Source organism: Phyllostomus hastatus, unplaced genomic scaffold, assembly GCF_019186645.2.
Source record: "Phyllostomus hastatus isolate PE091 unplaced genomic scaffold, TTU_PhHast_1.1 phas_contig_58, whole genome shotgun sequence".
NCBI classification, from domain to species: Eukaryota; Metazoa; Chordata; class Mammalia; order Chiroptera; family Phyllostomidae; genus Phyllostomus; species Phyllostomus hastatus.
Window position 1 is genome coordinate 34,039,685 of NW_025333916.1, and position 14,532 is coordinate 34,054,216.

Below are 14,532 nucleotides of genomic sequence, written 5' to 3' on the forward strand. Positions count from 1 at the left end.
GTACTAGATCGGTGAGCGGGAGGAAAGGCATATCACTACCACAAATAATGCTAAATTTAACATCCATGTATGAGATTTAGGTGCATACATTTCTCTGCAGATTAGAAATAAGTGAAAATGCTGGTTTGGAAGATACAACTTCTCCATCTCCACCAGATCTGGGTGACAGTGATGATGACAGTGAGGCTGGGGATTAGTATTTGACCACTGGATCAATATTTTTAAATGCTTATGGGTTTATTTATGCTTGTTATTCTTTCCGGCCTCAGTTTTAAAATGGATGTTATTCTTGTAATTTTTCCATTTCATTTAAGTTTTGTTACCTTTCTTAAATATGCTTAAACAATAGCTTAATCTAACTTGAGCAGGAAAGAAAGAAGCACCAATGGAAAATGTTATCTAGTACATAGATCTGTCCCTGATCAAATAGTAAGTTACTAAGTACAAGTAGTGATTCTTAGTGGAGAGTGTATGCTTTATGTGCTGTGCTGGAAGTTCACTAATGAATTAGACTCGCAGAACATCTTTTCTAGATGATGAAATTGGTTACTTTCTCTCTGTGAAGTAATATCTTAAACTTCTCAGCACGTCTTGAGATTCCATCTGCCATGGGAAAAATTATACATCTGATATAGATGAAAGTTTCCAAACATCAAATTTCAATCTCTTAGCAATGACAGATTCAAAGAGTTCACTTTCTTTTTTTTCCAAAATGAACTTCTTATGAATGTTTAATAATTCTTGACATTTGGTTCAGGAAAATATTAACAAAATATAGTCTTAAAAATATAACTCCAGAATGTCAGAATGTTCTAATTGTATCACTTTCTTAATATCCATTGAGAAGTGTGTCAATGATTAAATGTTACCTAAAAGAGAAACATTGAGTGCCATTGGCAGGGAAGGTCCCTCGGAAGGCTCACATGATTGGTGGGCTCAACCCCACATGGTAACACTTGGTGGCCATCATGATGTATGTGCCACCTTCACAGCAGCCTTGGTGATGGGAGCTGTGTGGCAGGATCTGGGATGGTGTTCGGTGGCTTTTAGATGACTTTTTCTGAGTCAGTCTCATGTGTTATCTATTTGGTGATTTCGTATATAGTAAAATATGAAAGTAGACATGATATTTCCAAGGATTGATGCTCCAGTTCTTCACAATCTAAAGCTTTGTACTTTAAATTTTGAATCAAGCAAATTATAAGAGCTCAGTTAGTCATTTCTATAAAAGAAAAGTTACAGTCAACAAATGGAGTAACTTTACAGACATTCTACTCCCAGCACTTAGTACAAACACATGCCCACTGTGAGGGAGCCCCTGAGTGAGAATGAGGAGTGATGACGCTTTATGGAGGCATCTAGTGTGCTGAAACAGCAGCCTCCCAGTGTTGATTAATACGAACAAAGTGCTATAGACTTTTTGCTGTGATTTGTAACTTGTTTCAAATTGAGATTGTTCTTGGAATAACAAAGAATCCTTTTGTGATTTTCTGACATCCGCTCCAGCAGTTTCTCAGCCTGTGGAGCTGCATGGGTGCATGCTTTGTAGAGATCTCTGTTCTGTGTGCTGTGCCTGCTACTCTCTGTGGAATAAGAATTTATCTGGGAATAGTAAGAAATTCACTACCTGACAGTCAGGATCCACATATAGAGTTCCTTCAACTAGAGCAAGAAGTACAACCTAAGATCATATCTGCTAGAGAAAATACATAATGGCAGGCATCTATGTTAAAACAAAAGCAACTTCACAATGGCAGGTGGGTGATAAATCATGAATCTATAAAAATATGTGAAAATCATTTAGGTCTTTTGATTAAGTATAAACCCCCAGTGACTCTGTGATGATAAGGGTTCTATCACAATCTGATGTTATCTGAGTTCTTAGTCATAACTACCTGGTGTTTAGAATTGAACTAGGAGGCTGTGAGTACTTGTCAGATAGTACCCCAGTAACAGGGTGAACCTGGGAATGCATATTTAAGGAAACGTCCCTGGGGAGGTTTAGTGACTGAAACCAAGGAGGAGAAAAATACTATTTTCAAATAAAATATGAGGATTGCCCCATAATCTGACATAAGGTAGGATTTACTTCAAAGGAGATTTATTTTGTGGTCTCTTCAAAGGATCACTTATTCAAATATATAGGAGCCTCTTTATGAAACAATCTGGTATATAAAGATTGCACTGAGGAAATTCAGAGGAAGCTAACATATTGAGCTTAAAGTATAGGTAGCTGTAGGAAGGTGTATTAGTTTGCCAGTGCTGCCATAACAAAATATCATAGCCTAGGGGCTCAAACCACAGAATTCTATCTTTTCATAGTTTTGGAGGTTGGAAGTCCGAGACAAGGTGCTGGCAGGAATGGTTTCCGGTGTAGTGTCCTTTCTAGGGTTGCAGATGGCATTCTTGGTCTTATTCAGGCATTTGTTCTACTGGATTAGGACCTCATTTAATCTTAATTACCTCTTTATAAAGGTCTCATCCTCCAATAGTCACTTTATAAAGTACAGGGAGTTTATGTTTCAACATCAGACTTTGAGAGGAACACAATACAGCCTATAGCCGATGATATGAGATAGAAATGGTTCATCAGGGTGAGGGTAATTGTGCCTCAAGTCCAAAGACTGGAGTCCACCCTTCCTGAGACATAATTGTTTCAGGGATTTTGTGTGCGTGTGTGGGGGGGGGTTCAGGTGCTTAATTATAATGTGTGTCTGTATGTGTATCCTGATATCTTTGACAGAGGCAAGACTAAAACTTCCCTAACAACAGCAGTGACATCCTATTTTCTAGAGATGCTAAAATTCAGGCTGGACTTTAAAGCAGGAAGTGGACAACCCTGAAATGTAGGGTTGTCTACTTTCCAGAAATGCTTGTCCACCATATGGTTCCTGCTTATATGTCCCGGACACCCAACATCTAGGAAATGAGTTTGTCACTAGGAAAGACATCCTGCAAGGGTGCCCAGGATCAGGCAACTCTACCCTGTCCTGGAGAACAGACTTTTTGGTATTTAGCATCCTGCTTTTTCTACGTGGGCCCCTGTGATCAGAAAAGAACCTGTCAAAACTTTGAGTAGGTGTCTTGGGGGGAGTTTGTGATATGTGACAACAGTATGCCAATGTGATAGATTCTCCCATCAGAGGGCCTGATGCCGGAGTTTCACAGCTGGACACACTAGGCTACATGAATGAATGAATGATCAAATAAATCAATCAAGTACCTGGTATAACTTGCGGGGACTACGGAAAGCTGCTGTTTGCATTTTTATTTTGCAGTGCTGGTAATTGCTTCCTTTTTGTGTCCTATGGCTATAATAGATTTCTCCCCCATAATTATAATTTCAGCAAATTCTTACAATTGTAAAATGCTGCGTTTTTTTAAAGGAATTCCAGCTGTCACTCCCCATTGAGCTGAGCTCTGTTTCGTGTTGCTAATGCTTCGTCTTCCTCACCCTGGGCACCTTCACAGGGGTGGGTGTATGATGGATGCCATCTGGTCTGATAGAAGGAAACAGATATTGATTTTTAATATTTTCTCCCAACTTGTTTACTCTAGGATAATACAGCAGCTGTGTGGCAGCTTGTCTCAGAGTGGAAAGGATTATTACCACTGCCTTTTGATGAGATAAATTACCTAGGATGACTTGAATGGCTAAAGGGTATACTTTGATGTTATGTCGCTTCATTTACCCTTATGACTAAATGATTATTGATTTTATATTTTTAAGCTCTTGAAACATGAAAATAAGTTGGTGGAGGAGCCTGGCTGTGTTAGTTTTATTAATTTATTTCTGCAGGGCATAATTCACTTTGGACCAGGTTGTGAAGGTTTTGGGTTCATGACCGGCTGTAGATACAGTTGCAAAGAAATGGCTTATTTATATAGTCATTGCAAGTAGTCCCAAAATCAATACAGTCTGGGATTGGATGATTAAACTCAGTCCCTTTGTGGGATTCATTCCTGGAGCCACTGCTGAAATCATCTTGACCACAGCACATCCATGTGATCAAGTCTACAAATAGCAAGTTTGTTCAAGTTGAAATATTATTATTATTTTTTGCTCATCATTTTTTTATCTGCTATATTCACTCAATGACATTTTAACAGCCCCGGAAAAAAAAGGGGGGTGGTTGATTGACTATGTCAATGAAATAAGTAATCAGCATGCAAAGAGTTACCTCCCAGGCTTTCTAGAAAGTCCCTGACTGGAGTCAGGGCAAACTTTGATCAGGGCCCCTGGCTGTGCTGGATTTAGCCCTGGGTGCTTCGGAGGCAGCAGGAGTGTGCATGCACCTAACACTGCAGGCCCTCTGCAGGGTTTAAGCGCCTAGGTGGTTCCGTGCCTTTTCTATTCTCATTGAACGTGTTGGCACTCTTCAGTGTCTGAGGCACAACTGTATCACGCCATTCCATAGCTGGTGCTCCCCAGTCAAAGGGAGAAACAGTGTCCAGAGAAACTGGATTATTTTGGTTTTGTTTTTCATACTTTTCCTCCTATTTTCATAGATTTTTTTTAAAAAACAATTCACAGTGCCACGTCTATTCCTTGTTAATGATAAAATTTGGTTTGATTACACAGCTTCATGGGCATCTCTGGAACTGAGTTTAACATTTGAGGTTGGAAGTTTTAGTTTTTCTATAAACTTCTCTGCTTGCCTGGCACTCCGTGACCAGAGAGGCTTGGACAGTGTGGGGAAATGTGAGCAGGAAATTCTGGTGTTCCGGGAAGATTTTGCACTCACTTAGTCTGACTGCCACAAGCTGGAATGAACCATAGCTGGACATTTGTGTTAGTGATGGAAGCCTGAGCTTTGTTTTTACTTGAGCAAAGTCTCCAGGAGAGCAGTTTTCCTTTCCTGTCCTTCATCCCCACCCCAACTGTAGTTTTAAGCGATGGGTCTGCAAAGTTCACATATGTGTCTTGTCCTGGGATGGCATTTTAAAAGCCAAAACTTTATGCATCACTTAAATTTGATAATATTACTTTTGCTTTGAAGATTTATTTTACATAAAGCTACATGTTTGTAGAAATGAAAAGCCACCCACCAAAGTCATTGCACTATACACACGAAGAGAGCCCAGAGTGAGACATTTCATTTCCAGTCGGGGATTTCTCGGTGCTGTAAGTAATGGTGGCACATTTACAGAGTAAAAAAGGTGTAAAACACTTTTTCTTACTTTAGTCAGTATGTATGTATAATTAATATGTAGTAAATTATATGGTTCTGTTTTAAAGCTTGTTTAAATGCATAGAATTTGAAGTTGAATGAAGAAATAAAATAACTTTTGGAGCAGTGTAATGTAATATGTTGATCAATTTTATAGGGGAGTGGTGAATATTTAATTAATCACCTTTTGACAATTATTCACACTGGTCGGAATCAAGGTCTCCATTAAAGCCGAAGAATAGCTTCATTACAAATGACCCATAAAAGTGTCAAGTGCTGGCTGCGAGGACAAGTAATTTCCTTTGCCTTTAAAACCATTAGATGGAATGATGTGGGTGGGGAAGGTGATGAAGTGCATAATTGTGTGATTACAAAGAAAAGCTTAAACAGTAAATTTGACAGCTGGGTTGGAGAGGGTAGAGGATAAGGGTTTTAAAGTGACGGCTGTGTTCCTTCCAAGAGCTTTTAATTTTCTAAGAGGACGAGAATGGTGGCAGTCTATTTTTTGCTGGACTTTTCATCCTGTAGTATTTGCTTAGGATTTAGTCATGCCAAGCTGTTGGTGAGAGTGGATGTAAATGGAAGAGTAATGCTGACTTTTTCGCCTGCCTCTCTCTCTCGAGGGCTCTCAGCAGAGGGAGAATACATTGGTTGCCACCTTGATTAATGCCTGTGAAGGTTGTCCTATTGGAATGGCGTCTGGACAGCAAAGAGGGACCAATATGTCAGCGGAATCAGCACATGCCTTTTCAGACTTGGCTTTCAGGACTCAGAACAGATTGATCACCGTAGCTCCTCTTCGGCCCGAGAACAATCTGGAAAGGTGATAGCTGCTTGCATTTCACTGCACCCATTGCTTAATTGCTGGACGTTGGCCAAGAACCCATGCCGTTTATGAACTTTTAGAGGCCACGATAGGTACCTGGGTTTCAGGAAGTCTTGCAAATACCTTCATGAGTGAAAAGTATTTCCTTTCCCACATGGCTCAGTGGTGAACAATAACTTATGAGAATGTCAGGATCCCACAGCCTTGGAGAAAATAATGCAGAATAGACTTGTTCCTGTGATTTTTCTCCTCCCACCTACTTGAGAGAGGCAGATAAGGTTTAGGACCAAAATTAAGTTTGGGGGGCTCCTGTTTGATACCAATGCACGCAGATTGAGTTCTCTGTGTTGTGGTAGGTGTTTGGGACACTTGGATTTGCTTATAATTATAAACAGCCTCTTCAGCTGTTAGAATTTTCTTTAAATGGGGCAAAACGCAAAGGGCTATTCCTAACTTTAACAGAAACTGAATCCAATGATACTTAACTTTTCAAAAGTTCAACCCATCTTCAGAAGTCACTGAGACTTCTCTTTACTTCTTTGAACCTCATCCATTTTAAGACCCTACAGCCACGGGTTGCCTGGTTCCAGTGTACACACCCTCACACACAAGTTCAAGTGGCGCCTCTTAAAAACTAATGGCTATTGACTCTGGTTGGGATTTCTGTGATGTTATCTCACCCGGTAAAGACTTTGCGGTATGCCGTTTACATTGTATCTGGTGATTGTATAATCATTATTGATTTTCCTGCATGTAGTACCTATGTCAAACAACCTAATATATTTAAATGGTGATTATTTCAGTTCTATATCTCCTGCGTGATAAGATCAAAGGTAGTTAAATGTGCAGTAGATGGGAGATAGCGTGAGGTGCTGTGCCTGGGCCCATGCTTTCACACAACTCAACCACAATGGAGAGGATTTAATAATTAACTCCCCAAAACACAAGAAGGTCTGGGCCTACAGGAGAATGAGGCTGGCAGATGCAGGGAAAACATCCCAGACTTGCCACTGAAGGCAACGCAGCCCATGAGTGCCAGTGCAGGATGGATTGCTTTTCAAAAGTCCTGGGAAATCATTCTGCTTCTTAATTTAGTCCTTGTTTTTGTACTAACGCTCCCGAAGAAATGAGAACCGAATGTGGGCCAATATGTGATTTCCCCCTGGATGCAGACACTGTGAAGCCTGGGACTTGAGTCCATTGGGGGTCCCACCTGGTGGTCCTTGGGCTCCCAGGTCCATCTAGGGGGTGGCTCAGTCACTGAGCCTTATGACATGTCACATGGGACCTTGCTTGTGCCCAGGGTAAGTGTGTCTGCTTGGGCACAGTTATTTGATGGCAAAGAAAGCTAATTTTGTTGCTGCCGCAGATTTTTTTTAAATAATAGCATTTTTCCTTTTCAAAATACATTCTGGGTTATAGTTTTGGGAATTTTTGTAACATAAAGAAACAAATAATTATTATTTTGAAAGGTACTAACACTACATTTAAGACAATCAAATGAAAATGTTTGGCAGTTAGGAAAAGTAAGTTTCACAAAAAACAAATCTTAATATGAGGCTTAATACCCACACATACCAACAGCCTCTTCGAAAGCAATAGTTCACAGTAGGGCCCCTGTGCTGTGACTCATGCTGAATGTTAGGCTTCCCCACCCTCCCATGCTCCTTGTCTGGGGCTCTGGGTGTTGGGCAACTACAGGGGGACCTCAGCTTGAGGACTTGCCCTCCCAGGTTCTGACAATGCTCTGTGGCTTCCTGGCTTTATCAGAACAGTTATTCAGAGGGTTTCCTTGGACCACATAACTTCTTTCTGTACAAGATGTTTATTAGAAGTTATCCTGCTTAGTCAAGGCAGTCAACAGAACACCAGGAGCAACTACAAAATCAGAGCAAGATGACGTTTCTCCAGAAACCCACAGACTGGATTTTCATACCAGATTCACAGGTAGAAAGGTTATTTCAGTGGACTAGATCATATTTGCAGATGAAAAGTTCTTAGAGAGCAATGTGCTGAAACATCTTTTCAGCTTTCCAAGATGCCTTTGGCTCCAGTTTTACAGAAAATCAAACAATACCTGACAAGAACGGGGACACTGACCTCAGTGGCACCATACTTTAGGTGGAGAAACTGAGGATGGAGGAGGTGTGTCACCTGCCCCAGCAGGCCCAGTCAGCCAGGGGCTGGCACTCAAGTCCCATTGTATCAGTGTCCTTGTCTCCTTCACAAGCCTGCCTGTCCTTGGGTATGAAGTATATGGTCAGAATGTGGCTTCTTGCATTTCTCTTCATTTTCCCATCTTTCAATCTTTAATCTCACCTGCAAAGTCCCTTTTCACACAAACTGTTTCCAGGGATGAAGACCTGAATGTCTTTGGGAGTCAGTATTCAGCTGCCACCCCTGCCATTTTGTACTATAACAGCCATGTGGGACATTGCTCAGATATCCCTCTAAGAGACCATCTACCCATCATCCTTTCGGCTCAGTCAGTGACCACAGCCCACAGCACCAAGAACTGTTCATGCTTATCTCTTCCTGGGAAGCTCCAGCTATGAAATGGCCATTTTTGTCCAACCTGAGACTCTCCTCCACAGCTTCCTTGAGTTGGCTGCTGGCAGAGAGAGACCTGCTCACAGGACATGGGGCTGCGGTTGCCCTAGTGGGCAGGAAGCCAGGAAAGACACAGAATGTCACTTGGCACTCCCACTTGCCACTGGAGTGCACAGGTGCAGCCACCCTAGACTGAAGAGGTGCAGTGACCAGGCTCCTAGTACTCTCACCGGGGAAGCCACAGGGACCAGCTGGTTGTAGTTGGTTCCGTTCTCCCCTCCTCCAAGTTCCTGTGTGAACAGAGGCCCACTGGGACTTGGGGAGTTGCCCCAGCCTGTGCGGAGTTGTGGGCAAGCAGCATGAAATGGGGTGTTCAGAGCAAACTCCTCAAGAAAGAACTTGCCATTTGGCCTTGAGGAATGCAGCTGGCATTTGGTATCTTTACCAAAATTGCCAGCTAACTTCCCAACTGTTGTCCATAAAAACTAATTCAGTGTAATGGCTAAACAAAAATAGATGGCACTTGACGTCCCCCCACAGACTGATGGTCTACAATGAAACCTTCCTCCATAACCGGTGGGGCATTGCCATGCTAACTTGGACATCAGCAGGGAATTCCTTCACACTCCTGGTTGAAGGAATATTCTAAGCCTTCACATTTTTGTATTTCAAATTCAGCTTATATTTTTGTATTTTACTTCTTAGTCTTTATTGGCATGAGAAAGAAAGAAAAAAGATGAGTGAACAAAATTTTGCTGTTTGAAAACTTAACACAGGAACCAGACCTAGGGTCACTGTTGGGTCTCTGTCCCTGCCAGCTGCTGGTGACCTCCCCATGTCCAGGATCTTTCTCTCATATGACACTGCAGTGTTGTCCCTCTACATTAAAATCTTTTTCAATATCTTTTTTGGAAAAGTAGTTTTAGCACTGAGGTGTTTATAGGGCGTTTTAGTGACTGGAAGGCTCTGTTTATTCTAAGAGAAGATAGTCACAAAAACTACATGAGCTGTTAGGGGCAGGCTCTGTGGAGCCTCTTTCTTCTTCAAGGAACAGCCTTTTATTACCTCTCACTAACAATGACTTTTCAGGCCATTGAAAATTTGCTTCCATGTAAAATTATATTTTACCAATTTGAACTATTATTCCACTTTGAGTACATTTTAAACAACCTGGGAACCAATAGGGGAAAAATAATTTTCATTTTTGCTTGTTCCCAATGATTTTTGCCAAGTGACGCTAGTGGTGACTTGCCAACTAGAAATATTGAGCAATGATGCCTTGTCAGTTAAGAGTTTCCATAAAGTTGGGATCTCATGACCTGAGGGATGTTTTGGTTTTGTGCAAATGAGGTCATCAACATTTTGATTTTAAAAATTTAATCCAAAAAGATATGTTCCTCAAATACTTAATGAACTCCTGTTTCTTGACGTTATGCAGCTAGCTGCCTAGAACTTTTTTTTGATATTTCTTTAGATATTTATAGTGATTAGTGATTTTTTTCTGGACTGTCTCTTGAACAAGAAAGGAGATTTGAATCCATGGAGGTTTCCTGGCCTCGGCAGAAACCCTGACCCTGACACTTCAGTGCCAACTACTGCTCCAGGGGACTTTGGCCCACAGCCAGCCCTACAGGGAGCCTCCCAGGATGGCACCCACTCCCACCTGACCACGCTTCCACACCCTCCCTGACTCTAATCCATTGCACTCTGAAGTCTCTGAAAATTGAGCTCTGATGAACACCAAGCTCAAGAGGAGGGAGTCATGACCCCAGGATTAGGGGACAAGGAAAGAAGACTCTGGAATTAATTCCAGAACTGCTTTAAACCAATTACCAAGGGATATACATAAGATTTGGTCAGGTAGACGTGAGAGGCAGGGCATTCCTGGGAGGTGGAGCCATACGACTAGGGGAGGGACAGAGTCATGTTCTGAGCCCATATGAAGCCAATTAGGGTACAGGAGGTCTGGGTGGAGAGGAGCAAAGTGCGGAAGACAGCCCACACATGGCTTCACCAGGCATCTTGGTAAAGGAAAATTTTCATTGGAAAATAGGGAAGTCAGAGAGCCCCAGGAGAGCACCCTGGACCATGTGAGCTGGCTGGACTCTAATGCCAGGGTGACGACCAGCCAAAGACCCATGACCACCTGAGTCCATGGCTGGCTGCTGGCTGCTGAGCATGTTCTTCTGTTTCTATAATTATTGTTTTAATCAAAATAGATTTAGATTTGGTAGGTTAAAGAGATTCAGGCAACTGCTTTTGGTGAATGAGATGCTGTTATGAAAACAGGAACATACAACAGCATCTGTAAGTTTTACCTTGAGAAAATGAACTGGGCACAGAAGCTGATGGACCCACAGCAGTCACCAGGTGAGTTAACATCTTTCATGCAGTTTTCACCTTTTATTCACCAATGTTTCCTAAACAGTTGCCAAGTCAAAGGGTAAGATCCGTGGCAGTTAATGGCTGCCATTTTATAAACACACATCCTGACTGCCCGGTTGCCCAGAGGAGGCCCAGGTTGGCCAAGACAAATCACTTCTGCCTCCAAGTCAGATAATGGCATTTCAATAATCACATGCTTGAGATGCTGAAGGTCTAGATTTATTATTATTGTTAATAATGATGAGGATGAAATTGCATATGCACCACCACAGAGATCGATTTTCCTGAGGTCTGTGGGTGTTCTGAGCCTCCCTCTTCTTTAGTCTCCAAGGTGGATGGGTATTTCATTGCATGTGTTCCCTCAGTTCTGAATGAGTAAGTGACATAATATTGATACACTCATGAGAGGATGATTTCAAATCTCATATCTTTATCTAATGCCTTTATGATTTGATCAGTTACATACATTGAGCAGGCCCTTTGATTTATCTGAATAAACTCCTTTTAAGTAAGGAGAACACCCATCGTGAAAACTACTTTTCCTTCAGCCATCAAGTCCTGCGTTTTCCAAGCAGGTTTCCCTCTGGTTGAGGAGGTTGGTCTGGATGCGAAGCCGGGAACTGCGTGACCATGCTGTTCCCAGCAGAGGACTTCTGACAGGTAAATGCGGCCTTGTGTTATTAAACAATAATTAAGTCCTCCAGGCTGAGTCCTTTACGCTTGCTAATCTTGGTGACTGTTTACATGCTACTATTTGTTAAATGGCAAAGTTTATTGATTTGGCAAATTCAGTCTCACATAGTGGATGTTCTCTCAGTCTGTGTTGCTACATGTGGTTCAGCATTTTTAAATGTCAACTGCAGAGTATTATTGATCCGTAATTAAAAGTGTAGAGAAAAATTAGCATAGGAGAAGTTTACAGTCATTAGTACAAGTACCGTTGGGCAATGATTTAGCATGTTTTAACATTTATTTTCCTTCTGTTATTGATGTAGAGTATGATGCTCACCTAACAGTTTTTGTTTTGCTAAAAAGGAAACTTTTAACATCAATAAGAACTAATGAAATACAATTCTTTTTGAAAAATGTGCTTGTGGGTTACCCTGATGCATAAATAAGCTAATCCAGAGGTTTTCTGTGCTCTGACTAGAGTGAAAGCTAAGGGTCTGGCCACTGTGGGCCTCCCAGAGGGCCAATGATGGATTCCTAGGACTGGATCACAAGGGCTTGGTTAGAACTGCACAAAAAACTTAAAAATGTGGGCTAGGCAGGTAGCAGTTTACAGAATGTTTATCCCAGATATGGTCAGACATTATGTAGATTTAAATATTCTACACATTCACCTTTTACTAATCAAGTCATATGAACAACTTTAATCTGAAAACATGGTCACCTTAACTAATAGGTATAACCAGTTCCCTCAAACCTTATACTTTAATCTTGTTTAAAACTCTAAAGCACAGAACTGACAATAGCAGCACTGACCTTTGTGACTGTAGCCTGATATGGCTAGAAAGGCTGGGTGGCCCTCGGGTGAGGGTTGGGAAGTCATCAATGTTGGCCACTGGATTACTTGATCATTGTTTTGAACCACTAGAGTTTCATATTCACAAGCTTAGTGATGGGCCTGAACATCAGACAGGAGGGTCAGAGCCACAAAACCTGTTAATCAGGGCTGCGGATCAAAGCTGGACCAGGTGGAAGGCAGTGGGAATGGATCCTCGTTCCCTGAGTGTGTGTGGTCATTTTGTCATGTTCCTTCATCCTTGTAGATGTTTGTTCACTCCCTTGCCATGTGTGCATTTGTTGATCTTTCAGGGGCTAAACACCTTCGAGGTGGGTTCTGGAGACACACTGCAATGCGTAGGCACCCTGCCTTCACTGAACTGAAGTAAACAGTCTGGGAGAAGGACTCTCACCTGGCTGTGCACAACCACTCAGGGACTGAGGCTGGAACAGAATACTGATGCCCGGATCCCTGACTAGCCTGTGCAGCTCTGGCCCTGGGTCCTTACTGAGGAACAACTGCAGGAAGGGTTCTGGGAGCAGGGTGCTCCAATACGCAGGGGGCCTCTGCTCACAAACAGGCCTCAGTGGGCCTGTGCAGGAGGCCACACTGTCTGTGGTGCAGCCAGTAGAGCAAGGTGTGTTCCCAGAGAGGAAGGGCACTGAGGTTCAACGTGCACCGCCTGGTTATCTTTAGGGAAGGGGAAGATTTCTCTGAAACTTGGTGAGGAAGCAGGGGAACAGGCAAAGCCTAAACACAGGAGGGAAAGGTATAGAAAGTTGGCACATAGAATATTCCTCAGGCCAGGTTCAGGGGAGGCAGGCATCAGCCATGGCTGCATGCTTTGGCTTTCCTTCTCTATAGTTATCTTGAGGTTCCTGGTTATGTTGTCCAAGACTGGAAATTGCCACCTAAGGCCCAGAAATGGGCACACTTGGGCATGGGGGAGATTGAGGCTGAGTCTCTATGCTGGCCAAGTGAGTTATCAGATCTTTGCATGGCGTGGCCCAGGTTTGGAGGGTTGAAAGGCCCAACCAGTACCTCTCAGCACAAGCCTGATACTCACCTAGGTAAAGAAGCCTAGGCATCAACAAGGTCAAATTTAAGGCTTTAAAATAAAATTAAGTATAAAATGATCAGTAGAAGCATTGCTGCAAATGAGTCTGATAGTGAGTTCTTAAAGTCTGAAAATATCTTGGAAACCCACGAAAGAAGGTTGCTCAGATAAGGACAGGGGCTGGGAGAGCATCATAGGAATGCTGATCTCTAAGGGGTATCTTACCACTTAATAATTTAGTGAGCTATTTTTGAATGGAAATGAAATCCATTAAAAGCTGGTTTTCATTTGATTAATAAATGCTATATAGGAATAACAAATAACCAAATAATTAAAGCAAATCCAATCTCTTAATGCAAACATCCTTTAAACAGTCCTTAATTTGATTTTAAATATAAATATTAAATAATGCCTAACCCTTCAAAGAATCCCTTCCCTGGCTGTTCTCCCCAGACTAGTCCTGCTGCTGAGTTTCCACTGTGAGTGCAACCCCTTTCACCAAACAGCCTCTACTGCCTGCCTCTCTACACCCAAGGAGGCCAAAGCATGTTTTTTTTCTCTGCTAGTGATTGATTTGATACAGTAAATTAAACATTTTGTCACTTACGGTCACTGATATCTTGGATGGAATTAAAGCTTTGCATATAAAAGTGGACATTAAGCATACTAAAACATTTTTCATTTGATTTATCCAATTTGTTTTATACATTTAATTTTTCCTTTTTTATTGCACAGTCTGTTATTTGGACATATTTAAGAACTCTTCCAGTGTTAACAGCATTTTATTTTACTAAGATTACTGAAAGGAAATTTTAAAAAGAGAAAAACTACAGGTGTCTTCTCCTTATTATTATTACTATTCTGCATTTCTGTTTCAAAGAGTTTGAGGCAGAACATGCAAGATTTTCTCTAGGATAATTTGTTGATTCCAACTTGCCCTTTGGAAGAGGCAATGGGCCTATCCTTATCTCACAGAGAGTGGCAAGGAGACAGTGAGACCTAAGGGGCGGGTTCAGGGCCCAGTGAGAATGACTGA